Source organism: Babylonia areolata, chromosome 8, assembly GCF_041734735.1.
Source record: "Babylonia areolata isolate BAREFJ2019XMU chromosome 8, ASM4173473v1, whole genome shotgun sequence".
NCBI lineage: Eukaryota > Metazoa > Mollusca > Gastropoda > Neogastropoda > Buccinidae > Babylonia > Babylonia areolata.
The window spans coordinates 13,425,310-13,450,496 of record NC_134883.1 but is presented as its reverse complement, the minus strand read 5'-3'; the positions used below and the strand labels follow the sequence as shown (position 1 = coordinate 13,450,496).

Genomic DNA, 25,187 nt, shown 5'->3' with positions numbered 1-25,187 from the left:
GAGAGAGAGAGAGAGAGACAGAGAGACAGAGAGAGACAGAGAGACAGAGAGAGACAGAGACAGAGACAGAGAGAGAGAGAACAACATGAAAACGTAGCTAGTACAATGGCGATTCGGTGATTATCATTGTGTGTTTTTGTTTAGAGCATAATCAAATGGGCCTCTATGGCTTTTCATACCATCACCCTCTCTTATATTGTACATAATTATGCATACACATTTGTAAATATGTATGTATTGTAATGATTAGGTAATTTGCCAGCAGAAACTGAAACAAAGGAAGAGCTGTCACATAAAACTGACCGGAATGAAAAGAAACGGGATCGGAAAGAGAAGGAGAAGAAGAAAAATAAAAAATGCCAAAGGAAATTACATGTTGGACTTATGGGGAGACGCTCACTCTTCTTCTTCTTCTTCTTCTGCGTTCACTCGTATGCACACGAGTGGGCTTTTACGTGTATGACCGTTTTTACCCCGCCATGTAGGCAGCCATACTCCGTTTTCGGGGGTGTGCATGCTGGGTATGTTCTTGTTTCCATAACCCACCGAACGCTGACATGGATTACAGGATCTTTAACGTGCGTATTTGATCTTCTGCTTGCATATACACACGAATGGGGTTCAGGCACTAGCAGGTCTGCACATATGTTGACCTGGGAGATCGTAAAAATCTCCACCCTTTACCCACCAGGCGCCGTCACCGTGATTCGAACCCGGGACCCTCAGATTGAAAATCCAACGCTTTAACCAGTCGGCTATTGCGCCCGTCAGACGCTCACTCAGTCTGGCTCCACGGCGAAGCCATTATTGCATTTTGGTGAGGGGCTTAGCAGGTGGTATGCTAAGTACGTTAAAACTAGAACAGGCAACACCGAACACCACCGAAAGTGACTCAGCAACAGCAGTGCAGGGTCTCCTCTGGTGTGTGGCCACCTGGCGACCTTGCATCGATGGCTCCCTGTGTACGTGTGGACTGCCGGCACTGGGACTGCGACAGATGAACCCAGATGTGGCTGTGTGCGTGGGGACTCTGAATGAGCGGTGTGGGAGTTGATGCCACTGAAACGGTGCATACACATGGGGCAGCACACAAAAAAAGAGAAAAGCATGTTGGCTTGTTTAAACACAAACATGCTCAACCGTGAAACTGCTGGCATCAATCCGTGAAGATTTTTGTTCTTCCTCTTCTTCTTCTGTGTTCGTGGGCTGCAACTCTCTCGTTCACTCGTATATACGCGAGTGGGCTTTTACGTGTATGACCGTTTTTAACTCGCCATGTAAGCAGCCATACTCCGCTTTCGGGGGGTGTGCATGCTGGGTATGTTCTTATTTCCATAACCTACCGAACACTGACATGGATTACAGGATCTTTAACGTGCGTATTTGATCTTTGCTTGCGTATACACACGAAGGGGGTTCAGGCACTGACAGGTCTGCACATATGTTGACCTGGGAGATCGTAAAAATCTCCACCCTTTACCCACCAGGCGCCGTCACCGTGATTCGAACCCGGGACCCTCAGATTGAAAGTCCAACGCTTTAACCATTCGGCTATTGCGCCCGTCTTTTCTTTTTCTTTTTTTTTTTTTCTTTTTTTTTTTTCAACAAGGGCAGACTCTTGGACGAGAACAACCACAAAAAAATGCTGGAAGAAGCTATGAGCCCTGTCGACAGTTCCAACTGACTGGCATTTCCAGTGTCCTGTTCTAATTGTTCTCGTTCTTGTTCTTCTCCCATTCCTCCTCCTCTACCCCCTCCTACTCCTCCTCCTCCTCCTCTTTCTTCCACTCCGTGGCGTGGGAAGCCATGAAGTGGTTAGGGTAATGTGTGTGTGTGTGTGTGTGTGTGTGTGTGTGTGTCTGCAACAAGACCACACAAGATGCTGTTAAACTGGAGAACAGTGTGTGTGCGGACCTGTTCCGCTTCTGTTTGGGTGTGTGTGTTTCCCCAGGGAAACAGTACCCCCCCACCCCACCCACCCCCTCTCCCTCTCTGTCTCTCTGTCTCGCTGTCTCTGTCTGTCTCTCTCCGTCTTGGAGAAATCGGTGAGGAGTGTTGATGGGAAGGGGAGAGATTTTCCACTGGTTCATCGCTCAGTATGTCACATGAATAAGAGACAAACAGAGGGGTGGAGAGAGAGAGAGAGAGAGACACTTTGACACTTTGACACTTTGACATTTTTATTGTCATTACCTGTAAGGGTCTATTGACAAGGGGGTGACGGGGATTAATTCTTAAATCCTCTTAAATGCAAAGCAACATTCTGCTTAACAGCATTTCATCACCAAACAAACAAACAAACAAAATCTCTAAATATAACTCTCTCACGATACATTAAGCAAGCGGAACACACACACACACACACACACACAAAGAAACTAATCAATCAAACTCGACCACCCATTCTAGGAGTGAAATAGTTCAATATATCAATTATCTACCTTACCAAATTAACATAAGAAAATAAAATTTACATATGGATATCCTCCTCATTTACTCTGGTGTGTTCTGATCATAGTGATTATGCCTTATTTTTTGTGCTTCTGAGATAAATTTAGCTACTGACTGTATGATATATTCATCATCAGACGATAAAACAGAAAAAACATCATGTCTTTTAGCTAGATGAGATGAAAAAAATGTACATTTTTCTCTTACTTTATCGTATAATTTACAATGAAACAAAAAATGTTTTTCGTCATCTACACTAGATGCACACAAAGGACATGGCAATTCTGTGGATGCTGCAGGTTGAAACCACAATTTATTTGCATTGAAACCAAATGTCCGTAGCCGAAATCTTGCATAATTTAACCTGTGCCACTTATCTGTGATGACTGTTAGATATTTTTCAGTATGAAATATACTTTTGAATGAGAAAAACCAACTATATTTCTCTTTGCTTTCCATATCTGAATGCCAATTTTGCTTAAAAGAACAAATCAATCTATCTCTAAATTCTGATATAAACTGCTGTTCATTTCCCACTTCCTGATACATCCACACAATTCCAAAACCGTGTTCAGACAAAACCTTTTTTACACTATAAGTCCAGTTTTCCTTTCCTAATTCCATTTGTAACAACATCATCTCGTAAGCCTGTCTGGGTAAACGTGATTGTGGAAGTTTCAATAATTTCAACCAATACTTAATGCATTTTACAAATGTTCTTATATACAAAGGATATCTGCCCGTTTCCCCATATAACATTGTGTTGGATGAATGAATTGGCACATTTAAAAAACGTTTAATTGCATAAGTATGTACTTTTTCCATCTGTGAATTTACCTTTAGTCCCCAAACTTCGGCTGCATATGTAAGTATAGGTTCAATCTGTGTATCGAACATTTTCCAAAACAAACAGTAATCAATAGACTTAAGCTTTTTTAATGAATTCAATATTTCAATAACACCTTTCTTTGCTTTCCTGCAAGATTCTTCCCAAGCATAATTTAAGCTTAATTTTGTTGAGAATATCATTCCCAAATATTTATATGAATTTATAACTTTAACATCCTCATTTCCATAAAGCCATTTTTCGTGCACTGACAGATGTCCACCCATTCTAAATACAATAATGTTAGTTTTATCCATGTTCACTGCTAAACCCAAATAGTCTGCTTCTTCTTTCAATGCATTTAATTGGTTCTGTAAACCCCTAACAGTTCCAGACAAAAGAACAACGTCATCTGCAAATAACAGTAAAAATATCTCGATTGCTCCCGGAATTAATTGAATTCCATGTCTTCCTTTTCTCGACAATTCTGTTGCTAATTCGTTAATAAAAAAGGAGAACATTTGTGGGCTCAAAAGACAACCTTGCTTTACCCCATTTGGGCAATCAAAATATTCTGAATATATACCTTTCTCACGTACGCATGCAAGCACTGACTTATAAACACCTCTAAGAGCATTGTATAATTTGCCATTCACACCACTTTCACGCAGAACATGCCATAATACATTACGATTCACGGAATCGAAGGCCTTCCTGAAATCAATGAAAGCAACATAAAGTTTTGTGTTATTGAGTAAGTATTTTTGGACAAGTGTGTACAATGTAAATATGTGATCTGTTGTACTGTAGTTACTTCTAAATCCTGCTTGCTGTTCCATTATTTTTTCTTCTTTTTCAGACCATTTGGTTAGTCTCTTGTTCAATATGTAAGTGTACACTTTACTTAGAATACTGGTAAGCGCTACTCCCCGATAATTGTCGGGATTGTTGACATCTCCCTTTTTGTGAATTGGGATAAGTATGGATTTTGACCATTCTGAAGGAAAAGTACCACTTTCAAATAGTTGGTTGAATACTTGAACAAGAAAGCTTATAATGTCTGTATTTGCATTCTTTAACATCTCTGCAACAATTTTATCTGGCCCTGCACTCTTTCCTGTTTTCAAATGTCTAATGCCGGCAATAACCTCTTCACTAGATATTGGATCATTAAACAATGGTTCATAATTATCCTCGTCCTCTAACTGCATGTGTTCTTCTTGTTCTGCATTATGTACTGATTCATTGAAAACACCAAAAAAATGATCGTGCCATTGCTCTATGGATATTTCATTATATACAAAATCTTTTCTATTCACTGATCTTAATATTGCCCAGAATGTCTTAGAATCACAAACCGATTCTCTAAGTTTTCTTAATCTGGCTTCTACAAACTCTTGTTCCTTTCTTTTTCTTAATTTAAAATATTCTTTCCGAGACAAAGCATACGCTTCTCTTTTTTCTTGTTTATCTTTTTCTGTTTTACATCTCTGGAACCTCTTAAGTAACTTTTTAACTTCGTGTTTCTTTAGTTCACACTCATCATCAAACCAGTCGTTACACTTCTTTCTTCCTTTTCCTACTCTTCTCACCATACACGCAGCAGCTCCATATAAAGCACTAACAAACAAGTCTAAACTTTCATTCACATTCACATCTAATAACTCCAAGGCTTTCTGTAAACTACCTTGAGAGAGAGAGAGAGAGAGAGAGAGAGAGAGAGAGAGAGAGAGAGAGAGAGAAGGAGGAGGAGGAGGAGTAGAATGGGGAGGAAGGAAGATAATGAAAGAGGGAGAGAGAGAGGGGGTGGGAGGGAGGGTGAAAGAGAGAGAGAGGGGTAGCGGGTAGGACCGAGAATGGAAGAGAGAGAGAGGGGGGAGTGGGGTGGGAGCGAGAGTGAAAGAGAGAGAGGGGGGTGGGGTGGGAGCGAGAGAGAGAGGGTGGGAGGAGGGTGTAAGAGAGAGAGAGAGGGGGTGGGAGGAGGGTGGAAGAGAGAGAGAGGGGGTGGGGTGGGAGGGAGGGTGAAAGAGAGAGAGAGAGGGTGGGAGGAGGGTGAAAGAGAGAGAGAGAGGGTGGGAGGGAGGGTGAAAGAGAGGGAGAGAGAGGAAGTGGGGGGGAAGGGGGTAGGCATTAGAGAGGACAAGGAGGAGAGGAAGCAGAACAGAAAGAAGGACAGACAGGCAGACAGAGACAAAAAAAAAAAAAAAAAAAAAAAAAAAAGAACGCCGAAAGTTGACATGATACTGATCAAACACACAATCAAACGAAACGGATGGGTTTATTTGTGGTTGTTGCTGTGGTTATTGTTGTCGTCGTTTGCAGAGGGAGAGGGGAGAGAAGTCCAGGGTGGCGAGGAGTGTGTGTGTGCGTGAGTTGACTGAAAAATAACAGAGCAGTTTGTTTGTACATAGAAAAAAAAATCAAGGAGAAAACCTTTCCGATCGACTGTCGTTTGACTTAGTAGCACAACATAGTCCACTCTGAGGAAAAAAGAAATAGATAGATAGATAGATAGATAGATAGATACAATCAATTAGTTAGAGGTTTATTTTTAAGTCCGGAGTTGGAAGTGTTCTCCCGGTGTCAAGGGGGTCAAGGTCAGCGTCACTGGATGAAAACGAGGCCCAAGATGGCTGCTGAGCTGCAGAGCAGAAGACCGGACGTCGTCAGGTTCGAGCCTCCTGCAAAGCAGTGTGAATGAACAGTGACAGTTTCAGTTTCAGTATCAGTAGCTCAAGGAGGCGTCACTGCATTCGGACAAATCCATATACGCTACACCACATCTGCCAAGCAGATGCCTGACCAGCAGCGTAACCCAACGCGCTTAGTCAGGCCTTGAGAAAGGAATGCCAACAGCACCCGGTGTTCCCAGGCGGTCACCCATCCAAGTACAAACCGGGCCCGACGTTGCTTAACTTCGGTGATCGGACGAGAACCGGTGTTTTCAACGTGGTATGGCCGTTGGCAACAGTGACAACAACATCAATGATGGTGATAGCTATGGTCATGATGATGATGATGATGATGATCATTATCATCATCATCATCATCACTATCATCGTTATTATCATAGTGACGACGATAGTCATTGGTAATTAAGCAACCGGAAGTGAACGCTAAGAGAGAGAAAGAGAGAGAGAGAGACGGAGAGACGGACAGACAGACAGACAGAGACAGAGAGGTGTGTGTGTGTGTGTGTGTGTGTGTGTGTACTTGCGTGTGTGAGTGTGTCTGTGTGTTTGTCTCGTCTTTCTGTGTTTGTGTGTGTGTGTGTGTCCCATCACATCACATCACATCATATCACATTATATCATATCACAGGACATCCCATCACATCACATCACAGGACATCACATCACATCACATCATATCACATTATATCACATGACGTCACATTATATCACATCACATCACATCACAACACATCACATCACATCACAGGACATCACATCACATCACATGACATCACATCCCATCACATCCCATCATATCACATCACGTCACATTATATCACATCACATTATATCACATCACATCACATGACGTGGTCAGCATACCACTGTCTCTCGGGGTGACTGTTGTGGAGGTCATTGCAGCCGGACTGGCAGTTGAATTGGCACTGGCACTGGTACTGGTACTGGTACTGGCACTGGTACTGGTACTGGTACTGGTACTGGTACTGGCACTGGTACTGGTACTGGCGCTGTTAGTGGTTTCCTCGTAGTCTGTGGCACAGTCGGACGGACCACAGCGAAGTAAACGATGGTGACGATGGCGACGATGATGATGGTGATGATATACAGTGATGGTGATGATTGTTGTTGTTGTTGTTGTTGTTATAGTGACAATAATAATGATTTGGTGCTTAAGAGACGACGACGACGACGATTATTATCATCAGTATTATTGTTGGTGTTGTTGCTGTTGGTGTTGTCGTCGTCGTCGTCGTCATCATCATTATCATCATCATCATCATTATTATTATTATTACTATCATCATTATTATCATTATCATTGTTGTTGTTGTTATAGTGACAATAATAATGATTTGGTAATTCAGAGACGGGAAGAGAACGCTGAAAGAGAGAGAGAGAGAGAGAGAGAGAGAGAGAGAGAGAGAGAGAGTCTGTGTGTGTGTGTGTGTGTGTGTGTGTGTGTGTGTGTGAGAGAGAGAGAGAGAGAGTGTGTGTGTCTGTGTCTGTGTCTGTGTGAATGAGTCTATATATATATATATATATATGTGTGTGTGTGTGTGTGTGTGTGTCTGTGTCTGTGTCTGTGTCTGTCTGTCTGTGTTTGTCTGTGTCTGTGTCTGTGTTTGTGCATGTGTCATATCAAATGAATAAAACCTGTATTGCAGATGGAAAGCAAAAATTGCTTCTTTTTTTCCCCACAGTAAAACACTCGTTACAAGTGATAAATCACTACAGCTACACGAATGATGACATGAAGAAAGAAAGGAAGGAAGGAATGGAGGAAGGAAGGAAGGAAGGAAGGAATGGAGGAAGGAAGGAAGGAATGGAGGAAGGAAGGAAGGAAGGAATGGAGGAAGGAAGGAAGGAAGGAATGGAGGAAGGAAGAAAGGAATGGAGGAAGGAAGGAATGGAGGAAGGAAGGAAGGAATGGAGGAAGGAAGGAAGGAAGGAAGGAATGGAGGAAGGAAGGAATGGAGGAAGGAAGGAAGGAATGGAGGAAGGAAGGAATGGAGGAAGGAAGGAAGGAAGGAATGGAGGAAGGAAGGAAGGAATGGAGGAAGGAAGGAAGGAAGGAATGGAGGAAGGAAGGAAGGAAGGAATGCAGGAAGGAAGAAAGGAATGGTGGAAGGAATGGAGGAAGGAAGGAATGAAGGAAGGAATGGAGGAAGGAAGGAAGGAAGGAAGGAAGGAAGGAATGGAGGAAGGAAGGAAGGAAGGAAGGAATTGAATGGATGAGTAGCATCTACAACACCGATAAGTACAGATATACATGATCGCGCATCCATTCATTGTGAGTAAGCATATGGGAAAAAAATACACAAAAGAGTGAAGAGAAATGATGATCGAAATAGCATATCTAAGTAATACAACTTGGTTGTGGTGAAGCACATGATGAAAGGACCTGCATGCCCGCACACACGCACACATATATCATATATACACACACACATACTATCTCTCTCTCTCACACACACAAACACACACGCACGCACGCACGCACACACAAACACGCACACACACACACACACACACATTCGCGCAAGCGTACACACACACACACACACACACACACACACACATATACACACACGCGCGTGCGCGTGCGCGCGAACACGTGTGCGTGCACACACGCATACATATGCACACATTATACTATCTCTTTCACACACACACACACACACACACACACACACTGGGGTCGATTTCATAACCAATGGAAGGAAAGGTTTTTAAAACATAAAGGGACATTATTCCCCGATAATATTATTAAAGTAAGGATACCGAATATACAAGATTAATAATCTCCAATTTTTCCGTAAAAAAAAACTTGATGTGCTGAAGACAATGTGTAGTAAAAATGTTACATGCATCTGTGGTAAGCAGTTCAGCTTGCATCATTTGTTTGTTTCACTGTTAGCAGTTACGAACTTTTTTGCCCAAGTATTTCAAAGAGAATAACTATTCTGCAGATGAATTATGGAAAGTTATTTCTGACGAGGTTCTTATGGTCGAACTTTCAAAGGCATCAGTTCATAGCCCTATTTCTACATTCCTTTAATGTACTTCAGAATTGTGTTAATGGTTTCTAATTATTATCATCATTATTGAATTGTTACTGTTAAATGTAATTGCATGTTGGCAAAGCTTTTTTTTGGGGGGGTGGGGGGGGGGGGGGGGGGGAGGGGTAGTTTTCTACCTTTTCTGTTTTCCTCTTCCCTCTCCCCTGTCTGTCTGTGTGTCCGTGGTAAACTTTAACATTGACATTTTCTCTGCAAATACTTTGTCAGTTGACACCAAATTAGGCATAAAAATAGGAAAAATTCAGTTCTTTCCAGTCATCTTGTTTAAAACAATATTGCACCTCTGGGATGGGCACAAAGAAATAAAAAAAAATGAAGCCTAATTATACGCAAACTGCATTTACTGTTATATTTATATTTTTTGTATTCTCTAAACTTGGCACTTTGATCTGATATTCGACACAACAACAAGAGCAGTCATTATTATCATTTTTTGTTCAAACAGGAACTTGTTTTGCTAAGCATGGAAGTTTTATTTATTTTGCAAACATTTTGGTGCAGATAGTAAAAAAGGAAAATTACTCTGTAATTAATGCTAGGGGACTTAATTTGCCACAAGTGAGTCTTGAAGGCCTTGCCTCTCTTGTTTTCTTTCTTTTACTTTTTTTTTGTATTCTTTTTTCTTTGTGCTCTGCACGTGGCTTTCTTCATTGGCCGAAATAAAAAGAAAGAAACAACAACAACAAAAAGATAAATAAATAAAATAAAATAAAATAAAACAAAATAAAGTAAAATAATCATACTAATAATGATAGTAAAACTGATGATAGCAAAGCGAAATATTCAAATGGAAAAGAACACTTTGTGAGATAAAGAAAAAGGAGATAGGAATAGTCCCGTTCATGCTTCTTTTGTGTGTGGGTTTTCTAATGATAAGCATTTGTTGCGTACTTTAATGTTCTGTAAGTGCAGACGTATTTCCGGGTTTCTTTATGCATTAGTGTGCCTTGTATGTGACAGTTTCAACCAATTCTTTCTCAAAAGATAATTATAATAATAAGAAGAAGAATGATGATGATAGGTACTCAGAGGAGGAGGAGGAGCTGAAGAGGAATGATAATGATATTAATTAGATGCATAATTACTGCTGCTACGACCTTAGTCAACAATGTCATTGCAATTTTCATATACATTTGGATATTGCATGTGGATTCTGGAAAAGAAATTTTGGCATTGAATTCAATAAAGATACCTGGCTAATCCCTCATTTTGCAACAAAAGAAGTAAGACTGCGTGAACTGCAATGGAAGATCCTCCATAACATATGCCTTACAAATATTAGATTTCAGGAAGACCAGATCTGACCCCTTACCACTTGTCATTAAAGACAAGCAAGTAGAGATCATCAGCGAATTTAAATTTCTCGGACTGATCATTTCCAACGATTTGAAATGGGAGAAAAATACGGAAAAAAATGTTAAGAAAACACAACAGTGCCTGTACTTCTTCGGCGCCTCAAAAAGTTCGGAATTAAAAAAAGAAATCATGGTTGATTTCTACCGAGCAGTCATTGAAAGTGTGTTAACCTTCGCTATTACTATTTGGTACGGAAACATTTCCAAGGCGAAGTTGCAGCCCATAACAGAATCGTAAAAACCGCCACCAAGATTACCGGAGCTGATCTACCTTCTCCAGAGGACATATATTATAAGCGGCTATAAAAAAATTTAAAAAGCAAAATCAATCAGTCAGGACGAATCACATCCAGCTTTTGGGATTTTCGAGATGCTCCCCTCTGGTCGAAGGTACAGAAGTATAAGGACGAAAAACAATCGCTTCGCCAATAGCTTTTTCCCCAAATCAGTCAATGTTCTGTCTCTCGAACAAATCCAGTGTGATAAATAGAATTGTGCAAATAACAACCATCTACCTGAAGATCTAGTCATCAGCCCCATCCACATGTAATATGCGGCTTCTGTTCAAACGTGAGAGAGAGAGAGAGAGAGAGAGAGAGTGTGTGTGTGTGTGTGTGTGTGTGTGTGTGTGTGTGTGTGTGTGTGTGTGTGTGTGTGTGTGTGTGTGCGCGTGTGTGTTCGTTCTTTAGTTTAGCGTCTTTCCACTATTAGTGATATTAGACGATATTAGACGATAGATGTGGTGTAGCGTGTATGGATTTGTCCGAACGCAGTGACGCCTCCTTGAGAAAGTGAAACTGAAAACTGAAACTGAGACGATAAAAAGTAGGGTCGGTGGGGAAAGGGGGGTGGGGGGAGGGGAAAGAGAAGCCAGGATAATACAGAAAAGGTAGAAAACTACTAAGAAATGCATAACTAACATGATATTAGCTTCAACAGTAACAATTCAATAACGATGATAATAACTAAAACCATTAACACAGTTATGAAGTACATTAAAGGAATGTAAAAATAGGGCTATGAACTGATGTCTTTGAGAGTTCTACTAAAAATACCTCGTTAGAAATAACTTCCCAAAAATCATCTGCAGAATAGTTACTCTCTATGAAATACTTGGGCAAGAACATACGTAACTGCTGACAGTGAAACAAACTATGATGCAAGCCGAAATGCTTACCACAAATGCATATAACATTTTTACTATATTTTGTCTTCAGCGCGACAAGTTTTATACGGACGAAACGAGAGGTTATTAATCTTGTACAGCAAACTGATCAATTCGGTATTTTTTCTTTAATAATATGTTCAGGGAATAATGTCCCTTCCTGTTTTGAAAACTTTGCCTTCCATCGTTTATGAAATCGACCCCTTGCTGTTTTTCTAACATAGTGTATGCTTCTTTCACGGAAAGTCGGACATGTATTTTTGTCGATTTTTCTGAATCTTGTGCTCCTCTTTTAGCTGCTTTATTAGCAGTTTCATTGCCATAAATGCCCACATTTTTCCCCAAAGTAGTCAATGTCTCGTCTCTCGAACAAATCCAGTATGATAAATAGAATTGTGCAATCAACAACCATCTACCTGAAGATCTAGTCATCAGCCCCATCCACATGTAATATGCGGCTACTTTTCAAACGTGTGTGTGAGTGTGTGTGTGTGTGTGTGTGTGTGTGTGTGTGTGTGTGTGTGTGTGTGTGTGTTTGTGCAGTACGTGCATGTGTGAGTATGCACAAGTTTTTGTATTGATATGCACTTGTGTGTATCCTAATTTCTACTGTATCTGTGTTTGTGTATGATTTTCGATTTATGTTCGTACCTTGTTATGTACCAACCCCCCCCCCCCTTCCCCAACCCCCACCCCCCCACCCCCGCCCTCCCCTCCCCCATGTAAAAAAAAGAAAAAAGAAAAAAAAGAAATCTGCTTTGATGGTAAAACAATTACACTTGCAAACAGGAAAAGAAAGACAGACAGACAGAACGGGAAGGTGGCGCTGCAATGTGGCGAAAGCGCTGCTCCATGGAAGAGCAACCCTGGGTACCACATGCATACAGTGCAATCTGTTGTGACCAAAAAACAAAATATGCAAGTACAAATACAATACGATTCAATGCGATGCGATGCAATACAATACAATGCAATACAGTACAATGTAGTATAATACAATACAATACGATGCAATACAATACAATACAATGTAGTACAATACAATACGATGCGATGCAATACAATACAATGCAATACAATGTAGTACAATACAATACAACACGATGCAATACAATACAATGCAATACAATGTAGTATAATACAATACAATACGATGCAATACAATGTAGTATAATACAATACAATACGATGCAATACAATACAATACAATGTAGTACAATACAATACGATGCGATGCAATACAATACAATGCAATACAATGTAATACAATACGATGCGATGCTATACAATACAATACAATGTAGTATAATACAATACAATACGATGCAATACAATACAATACAATACAATGTAGTACAATACAATACGATACAATGCAATGCAATACAATGCAATACACTGTAGTATAATGCAATACAATACGATGCAATACAATACAATACAATGTAGTACAATACAATACAAGACGATGCAATACAATACAATACAATGCAATGTAGTACAATACAATACGATGCGATGCAATACAATACAATACAATGTAACGCGATGCAATACAATGTAATGCGATGCAATACAAAGCAAAACAACGCGATGCAATGCAGTACAACACGATGCAATACAATACAAACAGCAATGCAAGGCAAGGCAAGGCAACACACCCACTACAATATAACGCCGCACATCACCACGCAATAATGAAAGCAATCCAATACATTACATTACGATGCACGACGTTACGATACGATGCGATGCTGTCGCTTTACGTTACACTACATTACATTACATAACGTGTTCAACGTACCTTTGCCGAAAGTGGTGCTTTCTGTGAAGACGCCTGATGTCAGACCGGAACTGTCTGCCATGGGTGTTGTGTATTGTGCTTCAGCTTCCTGGTAGCCTGCGGCACAGTGGGATCCGATGAAGAAGATGGCGATGATGATGATGGTGATGATGATGATGATGACGACCATGATGATGATGATGATGGTGGCGATGATGGTGGCGATGATGATGATGATGGTGATGATGATGATGATGATGATGGTGGGGATGATGATGATGATGATGATGATGATGATGATGATGACGACCATGATGATGATGATGACGACCATGATGATGATGATGATGGTGGCGATGATGGTGGCGATGATGATGATGATGGTGATGATGATGATGATGATGATGGGGATGATGATGGTGATGATGATGGTGATGTTGATGATGGGGATGATGATGATGATGGTGATGATGATGATGGTGATGATGATGATGATGACGACCATGATGATGATGATGATGATGACGACCATGATGATGATGATGATGGTGGCGATGATGGTGGCGATGATGATGATGATGGTGATGATGATGATGATGATGATGATGGGGATGATGATGATGATGATGATGATGGGGATGATGATGATGGTGCTGCTGCTGTTGATGATGATGATGGTGATGATGATGGTGATGTTGATGATGGTGATGATGATGGTGCCTATGATGATGATGATGATGGTGATGATGATGATGATGATGACGACCATGATGATGATGATGATGATGACGACCATGATGATGATGATGATGATGATGATGATGGTGATGATGATGATGATGATGATGGGGATGATGATGATGATGATGGTGATGATGATGGTGCCTATGATGATGATGATGATGGTGATGATGATGATGATGATGACCATGATGATGATGATGGCGATGATGATGATGGTGATGACGACCATGATGATGATGATGATAATAACGATAAAGAAGACGATGGCGATGATGATGACGATGACGCCGACGACGACGATGATGATGATGGTGATGATAATGATGATTTAAAAACAACAATAATAATGATGATGACGATAAGAAGAAGAAGAAGGAGAAGGAGGAGAAGAAGAAGAACAAGAAGACTTTGGACCATCCGTTGTGCTGAGTACAGAAATGTTTGCGGCGGAAAAAAGTATAATTTCAGTTCTGACTTAAAGGACTTAAGATCTGGAGCGAGGGTCGATGATATAGTAAAGAATTCCAAACATAGGGGTAGGGGGAGGGGCACTTCAACTCTGAAAGACCATTTCTCTGCGCATATTTTTTCATTAGTTCTTGGGACTTAACTCTCTCCGTACGAACGGCGAAAGAGACGACGTTAACAGCGTTTCATCCCAATTACCACCATCAAAATATTACAAGCGGAAGACTCTTACACTGAAGAGGTGAATGTTGACAAAGAATGCCACAGTTCTGACAACGGAAGCTAAAGGCTGGGTCATTGAGACACCCACTGGACATCCGAGGGGTCTGTGTAGAGGAGAAGAGAAGACTGGCCGTACTGAGTGAGTTAAAGCAACCTTTCAGAACTGGGTCCTAACATTCTGCTTGGTACATACGTTTCCAGTACAGAGGAGAGATACGAGGGAACGGATTCATCAAAATGTCGGAAGACAAATATCGCTAGTTTATAGTGAATGCGTGACTCTATAGGAAGCCAGTGTAACTGATGTAAAAGAGGCATGTGACATGATCGGATTTCTTTTTCTTTTTCTTTTTTTGCGAGGACAAATCGTGCAGCATCGCTCTGTATTTTCTGCAGTCTATTATTAAGAGAGCAAGATGGTAAACAGAAAAGGAAGAAAATACCAATATCACGACGAGTACTGCCAGAATACACATGACAGAAAAGTACCGGAATCATCTCCAGATATTTACAGATGGACCGATTCTTGATGACAAAAGGGCTGGCGCGGCTTTTTCTATTCCTGCTTTTAAAGTTGAAAAATCTTACTTTATAAGAAAGAATCTTTCCATGTTTACGGCTGAGCTTATTGGTATTGTACAGACTTTGAACTAAATTGATGAGCCATGAAATAGTTTTCTCTGAAATAGCTTTTTTTGTCATAAAAAAAATTCCAAATTAGTATTATATGCCCCAGAATCATTTATCTTTGAAACAAGACCTGACTTCATTACTGAGGCAAATCATTAATAAATAGTACATTGTTTGAAGATTGAAGGTACTGATGTCAGTTTTTGTTGGGTGCCTTCTCACGCGGGCATCTATGGTAATAAAATTGTTGATTAAGCAGCTAAAAGAGGGGCACAAGATTCAGAAAAATCGACAAAAATACATATCCGTTTCTCTGTGAAAGGAGCGGACACTCTGCTAGAACAAAATCAGCATTGGGTCGATTTCATAATCGATAGAAGGAAAAGTTTTCAAAACAGAAATGGGCATAATTCCCCGAATGTAATATTAAAGAAAAGATGCCGATCCCATTTCGTGTGTATACGGCAAGCAGAAGATCAAATACTGCACGTTAAAGATCCTGTAATCCATGTCGGCGTTCGGTAGGTTATGGAAACTATACACAGCATGCACACTCCCGAAAAGTGAGTATAGCTGCCTACATGGCGGGGGGTGAAAACTGTCATACATGTAAAAGTCCGCTCGTGTACATACGAGTGAACGTGGGAGTTGCAGCTCACGAGCGAAGAAGAAGAAGTAGAAACTACAGAATCCAGCGGAAGGGGGAGAAAGAAAAATTCTGGGGAGTATGGGTTTCGATCCCCGCCCTCAGTTCAGGTTACTCTCGCTCTCCAGTCGGCGGACGCACTACCACTAGACATTAACCAGACAGACACACAGACAGACAGGCAGGAGAGACAGACAAGACTCACTGACAGACAGACACACAGACAGACAGACAGGCAGACAGGCGAGACAGACAATGCTCACTGACAGACAGACACACAGACAGACAGGCGAGACAGACAAGACTCACTGACAGACAGACACACAGACAGACAGACACACAGACAGACAGGCAGGCGAGACAGACAAGACTCACTGACAGACAGACACACAGACAGACAGACAGACAGACAGACAGACAAGCGAGACAGACAAGACTCACTGACAGACAGACACACAGACAGACAGACAGACAGACAGACAGGCAGGCGAGACAGACGAGACTCACTGACAGACAGACACACAGACAGACAGACAAGCGAGACAGACAAGACTCACTGACAGACAGACACACAGACAGACATACAGGCGAGACAGACAAGACTCACTGACAGACAGACACACAGACAGACAGACAGACAGGCAGGCGAGACAGACAAGACTCACTGACAGACAGACACACAGACAGACAGACAGGCGAGACAGACAAGACTCACTGACTGACAGACACACAGACAGACAGACAGGCGAGACAGACAAGACTCACTGACAGACAGACACACAGACAGACAGACAGGCGAGACAGACAAGACTCACTGACTGACAGACACACAGACAGACAGACAGACAGGCGAGACAGACAAGACTCACTGACAGACACACAGACAGACAGACAGACAGACAGGCGAGACAGACAAGATTCACTGACTGACAGCCACACAGACAGACATACGGGAGAGACAGACAAGACTCACTGACTGACAGCCACACAGACAGACAGACAGACAGGCGAGACAGACGAGACTCACTGACAGACAGCCACACAGACAGACAGACAGGCGAGACAGACGAGACTCACTGACAGACAGACACACAGACAGACAGACAGGCGAGACAGACAAGACTCACTGACAGACACACAGACAGACAGACAGGCGAGACAGACAAGACTCACTGACAGACAGACACACAGACAGAGGGGCGAGACAGACAAGACTCACTGACAGACAGACAGGCGAGACAGATGAGACTCACTGACAGACAGACAGGACTGACTGACAGACAGACACACAGACAGACAGACAGGCGAGACAGACGAGTCTGACTGACAGACAGACACACAGACAGGCAGACGAAACTGACTGACTGGCAGACACACAGTCAGACAGGCGAGACAGACAGAGAAACAGACAGACGAGACAGACAAAGACAAGAGACTCACTCAACACCATCAGTGCGACCAGCAGCATTGAGTAAACAGCGATGCTCTTCATGGCTGTCTCCAGGTGAGTGGCTCACGCAACTGTCACGGTTTCAAGATACGATACCACACCAGCGAAATATCTCCCTCTCTCCCTCTCTCTCTCTCTCTGTCTAACTCTTTCTTTCTTTCTTTCTCTCTCTCTCTCTCTTTCTCCCTCTCGTGTCCTCCCAAATGCGTAATTACCACAGTGTAATCGTCAATCTAAAATCTGTTTTTATATACATAGTCTGACCCGGATCCGGAAAAACGGTGGGTAGAATACAATTATTACCATCATCATCATCATGATTTTTTTTTAATAATTATTATTATCATTATCATCATCATCGTCGTCGTCGTCGTCGTTTTTGTTGTTGTTGTTGCTGTTATCATGATTATAGCACTCCACTCAGTGGAGGCATAAACAACTATTTTGTCATCTGAAAGGGAAAAAATTACGATAAATGCGATAAAATCGCTTTCAACGTGAAAGAGAAAGACATAAATGAAAGATATGAAAACTTCAAACACAAAAAAAAACCTACAAAAAAACCCTCACGGGTCGTGGGGGATGGGGGGGATAGGGGGGTGAGGGTGCGGTTGTTGATGCCCTGTGGCAGTGAACCATACACCCCGCCACCCTACCCCCACGCCCACCTCCCCACTCACAAACCACCCAACCCCAACCGCCCACCACCACCCCACCGTCCCCATAGCGAAAAGCAACAATCTAAAAACACACTCTCAATCTCTCTCCAGGAGAAGAGAACCCATATTCCATTGGAAACCCCTTCGAGATCATTAAGACATTATCGTTGTTATTGTTGTTATTCTTATCAGCATCATAAAATGACGTCATCTCGAATCCTGTGCGATCACAGAGATCAGATTCTATCACGTGATATGATTGATCCGGACACGTGACTTCTTGTTATCTCCCTTCGCCTAAAATTTCCAATGGTCTCGGGGGCCTCGTCTCGTCTCGTCTCGTCTCGCCACTGAGAATATGTCAGTCTGTCGCTGATCTGATGATAATATATTATTATTATTATCATTATTATTGATCTTGGTTTTATATGTATTTAACTGTGCTTTCATATCTGTGAAACTGCATGTTCGGTGCATATATGTTATGCATGTGTGGGTGTATATGTAAATGTGTGTCTTCATGTTTTACATCTATTTGCTTATTTATCATCATTGTTATCTTATTTATTTATTTATTTATTATTGTTATTAATTTTTATTATTATTATTATTATTACTACTACTACTACTACTACTACTACTACTACTACTACTACTACTACCTGTTTTTCTTTTTTTAACATTATAGTTATTATTTATTTATTTATTTATTTATTTATTTATTTGTGTAAGCTTATCTATTATTTATTCACCTTTTTTTTCCCCTCAACGCCTGACTAAGCGCGTTGGGTTACGCTGCTGGTCAGGCATCTGCTTGGCAGATGTGGTGTAGCGTATATGGATTTGTCCGAACGCAGTGACGCCTCCTTGAGCTACTGAAACTGAAACTGAATTGGCTTTATATTATTGTCATCGTTATTCCAAGCTTTTATCCCGAAGAACAGGAAACAGTGGATACGAAACGGAGAAAAGGAGACAGACTGCTAACCTTGTGAAGCAAAACTCTTTAACACAAAGCCAAAACAAATAAAGAAGTTGTTGGCTGCAAAGAAGGAGGGCACTGCGCTAATAGCATGCACTTTCTGGCTTAGAAAGGTTGGTGTCACATTAGACAAGTCAGTTTGGTGCAGAGCCATACACAAGAAACTAGATTAAGAGTTCTTCATTGGAAGATATTACATAATATTTACCCTACAAACGTACTTCTTAACAAAATGAAAGTAACAGAAAGCAACAAATGTTCATATTGTAAGGACACTGTGGATTATATTGAACACTTTTTCTATGACTGTCCGGAGGTAAAGAAATTTTGGTGTTTCATAGAGAGGAAAAATCTAATGTTCACTTAAAACTGTCAGTAACCGACGTATCATTTGGTATAAACTGTTCAAATTGCCCCGATAGATTACCATGTGTTCATTAATAAGGTATTGTTAATTGGGAAAATGTGCATTGGCATTTTAAAAAAAACAAAAACAGTCTGCCTTTTGCTTGCAATCCATATTCGAACGAGAATGCATTATAAGACAATTCGGATTTTAGAGCACATCTGTTAACGCAAAAAAGCAGAGATAATTTAGTAGAAAAATATTAAGCACTTATTATATTGATGACAGATAAAGAATAATTATATATTTGATGAAATATTTTACATATTCATGTATTTACTTATTTTTATAATTTGTGTCATGGTTATTTATACAATGTATTTACGGTTATAATTCGCGAATGTATTCATTTACGTATATCACTGAAAGTGCTCTAGTCAGATACGTGGTAGCGGTTACCTTATTCTTTGCTCTCCTTCATTGTGTATATCAACAACATAGTAAATAACGAGTAGGGAGTGAAAGGTGAGAGAGAGGGACAAACAGGCACACCAACAGAAAATACACTAGAGCAATGAAAACACAAATGCAAACACTAATTCAATACTAAAGTCATGCATGCAGAGATATTGTCCATTAATAGAGAAACACAAACAGACAACTGGGAGTGAACGAGAGTATCAAAAGGTAGAGAAACGGGAGAAGGAGAGACGTTATTTCATACAACTTTTAATACCACTTGCTGTGCTGTTTATAAAAATAAATAAAAATCATGAAGGAAAAAGACAGGGAAAAGAACGGGGGGTGGGGGGGAGGGGGGGGGAAGAAATGTTTAACATTGCAACTCACACCAGAGCATTAACAAAACCCCAAGACAGAAATAATCACGTGATATACTCGCTTAGAATGCAAGAAAAACAACACACCAGAGCATCAACAAGCCCAGACACGTGTATACAGTCACTGAACATTCCTAGATCACATGCCGCAAGACACCGTGGGGCAATTATTGCGCCAGAAGACAGGGACCCCACCCCCACACCCCCACCCCGAACCATCCCCCCCCCCTCCCCCCACAGCCCCCTTCCCCCCTCAACCCCATCTGAAAATGAGGATTAATGGGGAAATAATATGTGGGGAAAAAACGAAAAGAAAAAAGATTTAAAGAGAGTGAGAGAGGGGGGGGGAGAGATTTTTTTTTTTTCCAATGAAGAAGGCATGTGAGGGCACTAAAATAAATTTTAAAAAATTAAAAAGCAGGTGCTCCATGACCTGCATGCAACTGAGGCCACAAAAAAAAATCCAAGCTTTTAATACAGAAAAGAACTTGGGTGGTGATGAAACGTTAAGGGGGTAAAATAAAATATTAATGAACTTTTTTTTCTTTCTTTTTTTTTTCTTTTTTTTTTTGAGGGGGTGGAGGTCTCAAAACTTAGCAGCACAAACATCCTCGTTGGGTTAATGACACAAACAAAATTCGAAGACTGACGGGAGTTTAAGAGAGGGGAGGTGGGGGGAGGGGGGTTGGAGGCTAGGAGGTTGGGAGGGGGGGGGGGGGGCAAGGAAAGGCGTGGGTTGGGAAAGGGGTGAGTGGAGGGGGGGAGTCCGGGGATTATATCCCTCTCCCGTTTAATGCCTCCCCCCCCCACCTCACCCTCCCACACACACACACACCACCCGTTCACTGTTCGTTGTCATCTGGGCGTTAGCTGAAATGTAAAGTAGATTTAATTAATGTTCGATTTTGTGTGTGTGTGTGTGTGTGTGTGTGTGTGTGTGCGTATGTGCGCGCGCGCGCGCACGCTCATGTATGTTTACGTGTGTGAGTGTGTATGTGTGTGTGTGCGTGCGCGTATGTTTACGTGTGTGTGTGCGTGCGTGCGTGTGTGTGTATGTGTGTGTATGTGTGTGTATGTGTGTGTGTGTGTGTGTGTGTGAGTGAGTGCATGCATATATGTGTATCGAATAACAGTCAAACATGTTTGGATGTGTGTGTGTGCACGCGCGTTTGTTTACGTGTGTGTGAGTGTGTGTGAATGTGTGTGTGTGTGTGTGTGTGTGTGTGTGTGCGTGCGTGCGTGTGTGTGTGTATGTGTAGGTGCGTGTGCGTGTATGTTTACGTGTGTGTGAGTGTGTGTGAATGTGTGTGTTTGTGTGTATGTGTGTGTGTGCGCGCGCGCGTGTGTGTGTGTGTACCGGTGTGTGTTTGGATATTTTTCTCAAGAAAGACCGGTAGGTTGCTGTGGTTATTTTCTCTTTCGGCTGTAATTTCAGCACAGTTAACAAGGAGGAAAGGGAGTGTCTCCTATGCTTGTAACTGGCTTTCTCAACAGGAAACAGTGAGAGTGACAGGCAACCCATCACTCTAAGTGTTTCCTTTGCAACGAACAAACCTCGTGTTTCCTTAGCAACGCCAACAAGCCTCGTGTTTCCTTAGCAACGCCAACAAACCTCGTGTTTCCTTCGCAATGCCAACAAACCTTGTGTTTCCTTCGCAACGCCGGCAAACCTAGTTGTTTCCTTCGCAACGCCAACAAACCTCGTTGTTTCCTTCGCAACGCCAACAAACCTCGTGTTACCTTCGCAACGCCAACAAACCTTGTGTTTCCTTAGCAACAAACTTCGTGTTTCCTTAGCAACGCCAAACAAACCTCGTGTTTCCTTCGCAACGCCAACAATTCACCAAATAACGATCCGACGTCTCTTCACTGCTTCATATAAGTGTATGGCCAAGTTTTGTTGAGTACGCTCATGTTTGAGATAGAGAGAGAGAGAATAAGTTGGAGATGAAGGAATGGCGAATCTGTCACTGAGTCAGAGAAAGAGAGAGGCGGGGGAAGGAGTGGGGAAGAAGCAACAAACAGATTAACTTATCTAACACACAGAGAGAGACACAGAGAGAGAGACAGAGACAGATAGAGGTGGGGAGTAAAAGGGTCAAGGTGTGTCTTGCCAAAAACAAGACGCTCTGTTTGTGTCAACTCATTCCGTTTGAACGATAAGAGCAAACTCTTGGAAAACACAGGAACACACATGTACGCACATGTCAAGCGACAAGCCAGTGCACGCGTTGAGCATAATAACACGTGGGGCGTGTCACACGAGCGAGCTTACCAACAGACGTGCACTAAGTTTGCTTTGCGGGTAAAGAATCTTCCACTGCCAGTATGACGGAGGCATTTGTGGTTGATTCAGTTAGAAGTTGGACTTCTGATCCACTGTTCAGGTGATCAGGGTTCAAGGCCCTGTTTGGCAGTGTGCTGTGTCTTTTGTATTTGTACTTGTATTTCTCTTTTTGTCACAACAGATTTCTCTGTGTGAAATTCGGGCTGCTCCCCCCCAGGGAGAACGCGTCGCTACACTGACAGCGCCACCTTTTTTTCTTTTTGTATTTTTTCCTATCGAAGTGGATTTTTCTACAGAATTTTGCCAGGAACAACCCTTTTGTTGCCGTGGGTTCTTTTACGTGCGCTAAGTGCATGCTGCCTTTGGAAAGGCAACTTGACTCCTGATTTTCCTCACTCCACCCAGATGTGACTGGGTGCCAGGCATCACCTTCCTATAGCGAGCCCTAGACACAGTGGCTATGAATATACTGCCCCCCCCCCCACCCCATCCCCCCGCTCCCCCCGCCCCCTCACCCCTGCCCTCTCCCCCCGATGGCTGCAAAAGGCAATGAGACCTTTAACCTTTATGACTAAGAATTCTTCACATCATGGAATAGACGATGTCCTTATTACCAAGTGTACCGGGGTCACAAGGTATAGGGGGGACTGGAATTTGTAGGGTGAGGGTGGAAGAGAGAGGGACTGGAGACGTGAATTATTGGCGGTGACAAGAGAGAGAGACAGACAGACAGACAGGCAGACAGACATAGACAGTCGCAGAGAGAGGCAGACACACAAACAGAGAGAGACAGAGAGAGAAAGAGAGACATGGATACAGACTTTTCTTCATTCAATAAAGGCCCCATGGTCCCTTATGAAGGGAAATCATTGAACACACGTTGAAACACAACAAGCTGTTACATCTTTTCAAAACAAAAAAGGTGCAACAGAAAAACGATTAATACAAATTCAGTAATGCACATCCAAGTAGTAATTAACTGCATATTAAACTATTGATTCTGAATGTTCTATACAGGTAAATAGCAAATTATTTTACAATGGCATCCTTTGTTAATGATATAATTATGTAAGGAAAGTCGAAACAGCGAATAGTGTCTATGATGCTTTTTTGGAATAAACTGGTGTCTAAGATTGAATGATTGATTGATATGGATACTTATATAGCGCCTATCCTCGGTCCGAGACCAAGCTATAACCGCTTTACAAACAGACTGCCGACCTGAGGAGATCCGACTGACAGCTGCCATTGGGTGCTCATCATTCATTTCCTGTGTCATCCAATCAGATTTCAGGCACGCACACATACACACTCAGACAAACATGTAACAATTTACATTTTACGTGTATGACCGTTTTGTTTATTTACCCAGCCATGTAGGCAACCATAGTCCGTTTTCCGGGGTGTGCATGCTGGGTATGTTCTTGTTTCCATAACCCACCGAACACTGACATGGATTACAGGATCTTTAACGTGCACATTTGATCTTCTGCTTGCGTATACACACGAAGGGGGTTCAGGCACTGGCAGGTCTGCACATACGTCGACCGGGAAGATCGGAAAAATCTCCACCCTCCACCCACCAGGCTGCGTTACCGAGATTCGAACCCGGGACCCTCAGATTGAAAGTCCAACGCTTTAACCATTCGGCTATTCAGGGCAGGGGCAATATCTCATCTCATCTCATCTATCCCTTGACCCGTGGGTGGGTCGTTGGGGCACCATGGATGATTGCCTGGTCAGCTCGCGCCACCTGCCTCGGTCCTCAGCGGCCCTTTGAGTTGTGGCAAATGGCAGGCCCGTCCACTCTTTGATGTTGTCCTCCCACCGCTTTCTCTGTCTGCCTCTCTTCCTCCTTCCTTGTACGGTACCCTGCAGGATGGTCTTGGCTAGGCCGTCTGATCGTGTGACGTGTCCATACCAGCGGAGCTTGCGTTCCTTCACTGTGGTTAGCAGGTCTTTGAATGGGCCAATGGCGTTTTGGACTCTTCTTTTCACTTCCTCATTTGTGATGTGGTCTTTGTATGTAATGTTCAGGATCTTGCGGAAGCATCTCATTTCCAGGGCCTGGATTCTTCTCTGGAGTTCTGCAGTGAGGGTCCAGGATTCGCAAGCGTATAGAAATATTGAGAAGATGAGGGAGCGCATTAGTCTGATTTTGGACGAGAGGGAGATCTTTTTGTCCTTCCATATAGTCTTCAATCGACTCAGTGCGGCAGTAGTCTGCGCGATTCTGGACAGGACCTCTGGTTTCGATCCCTCGTCTGACACAATGGCACCCAAGTATTTGAAGGAGGAGACTTCTTCCAGTTTTTCACCGTTTAGGTGCAAGTTGGACGTTACGCCTTGGCTGTTGTTGGTCATAACCTTGGTCTTCTCGGCACTGATCTCCATGCCGTAGGCTGATGATGTCTTGTCAAGTTTGTGCACGAGTTCTTCGAATTCTTTCTCTTCTCCTGCCAGGCCATCAATGTCATCGGCAAAGCGCAGGTTGGTGATGACTCTGCCTCCAATGCTGACAGTTCCCATATGATCTTCCAGGGCGTCAGTCATGATCC

The 25,187-nt window shown here is 42.3% G+C and overlaps 1 non-coding gene across 1 annotated transcript; it reads right to left on the bottom strand.

Moving 5' to 3' along the window:
* Positions 1–6,124: 6,124 nt before the first annotated feature.
* Positions 6,125–6,243, bottom strand: LOC143285318 (5S ribosomal RNA). The gene has a single exon (XR_013055679.1). It is a non-coding gene; the product is annotated as a 5S ribosomal RNA (ribosomal RNA).
* Between the last annotated feature and the right edge of the window lie 18,944 nt (positions 6,244–25,187).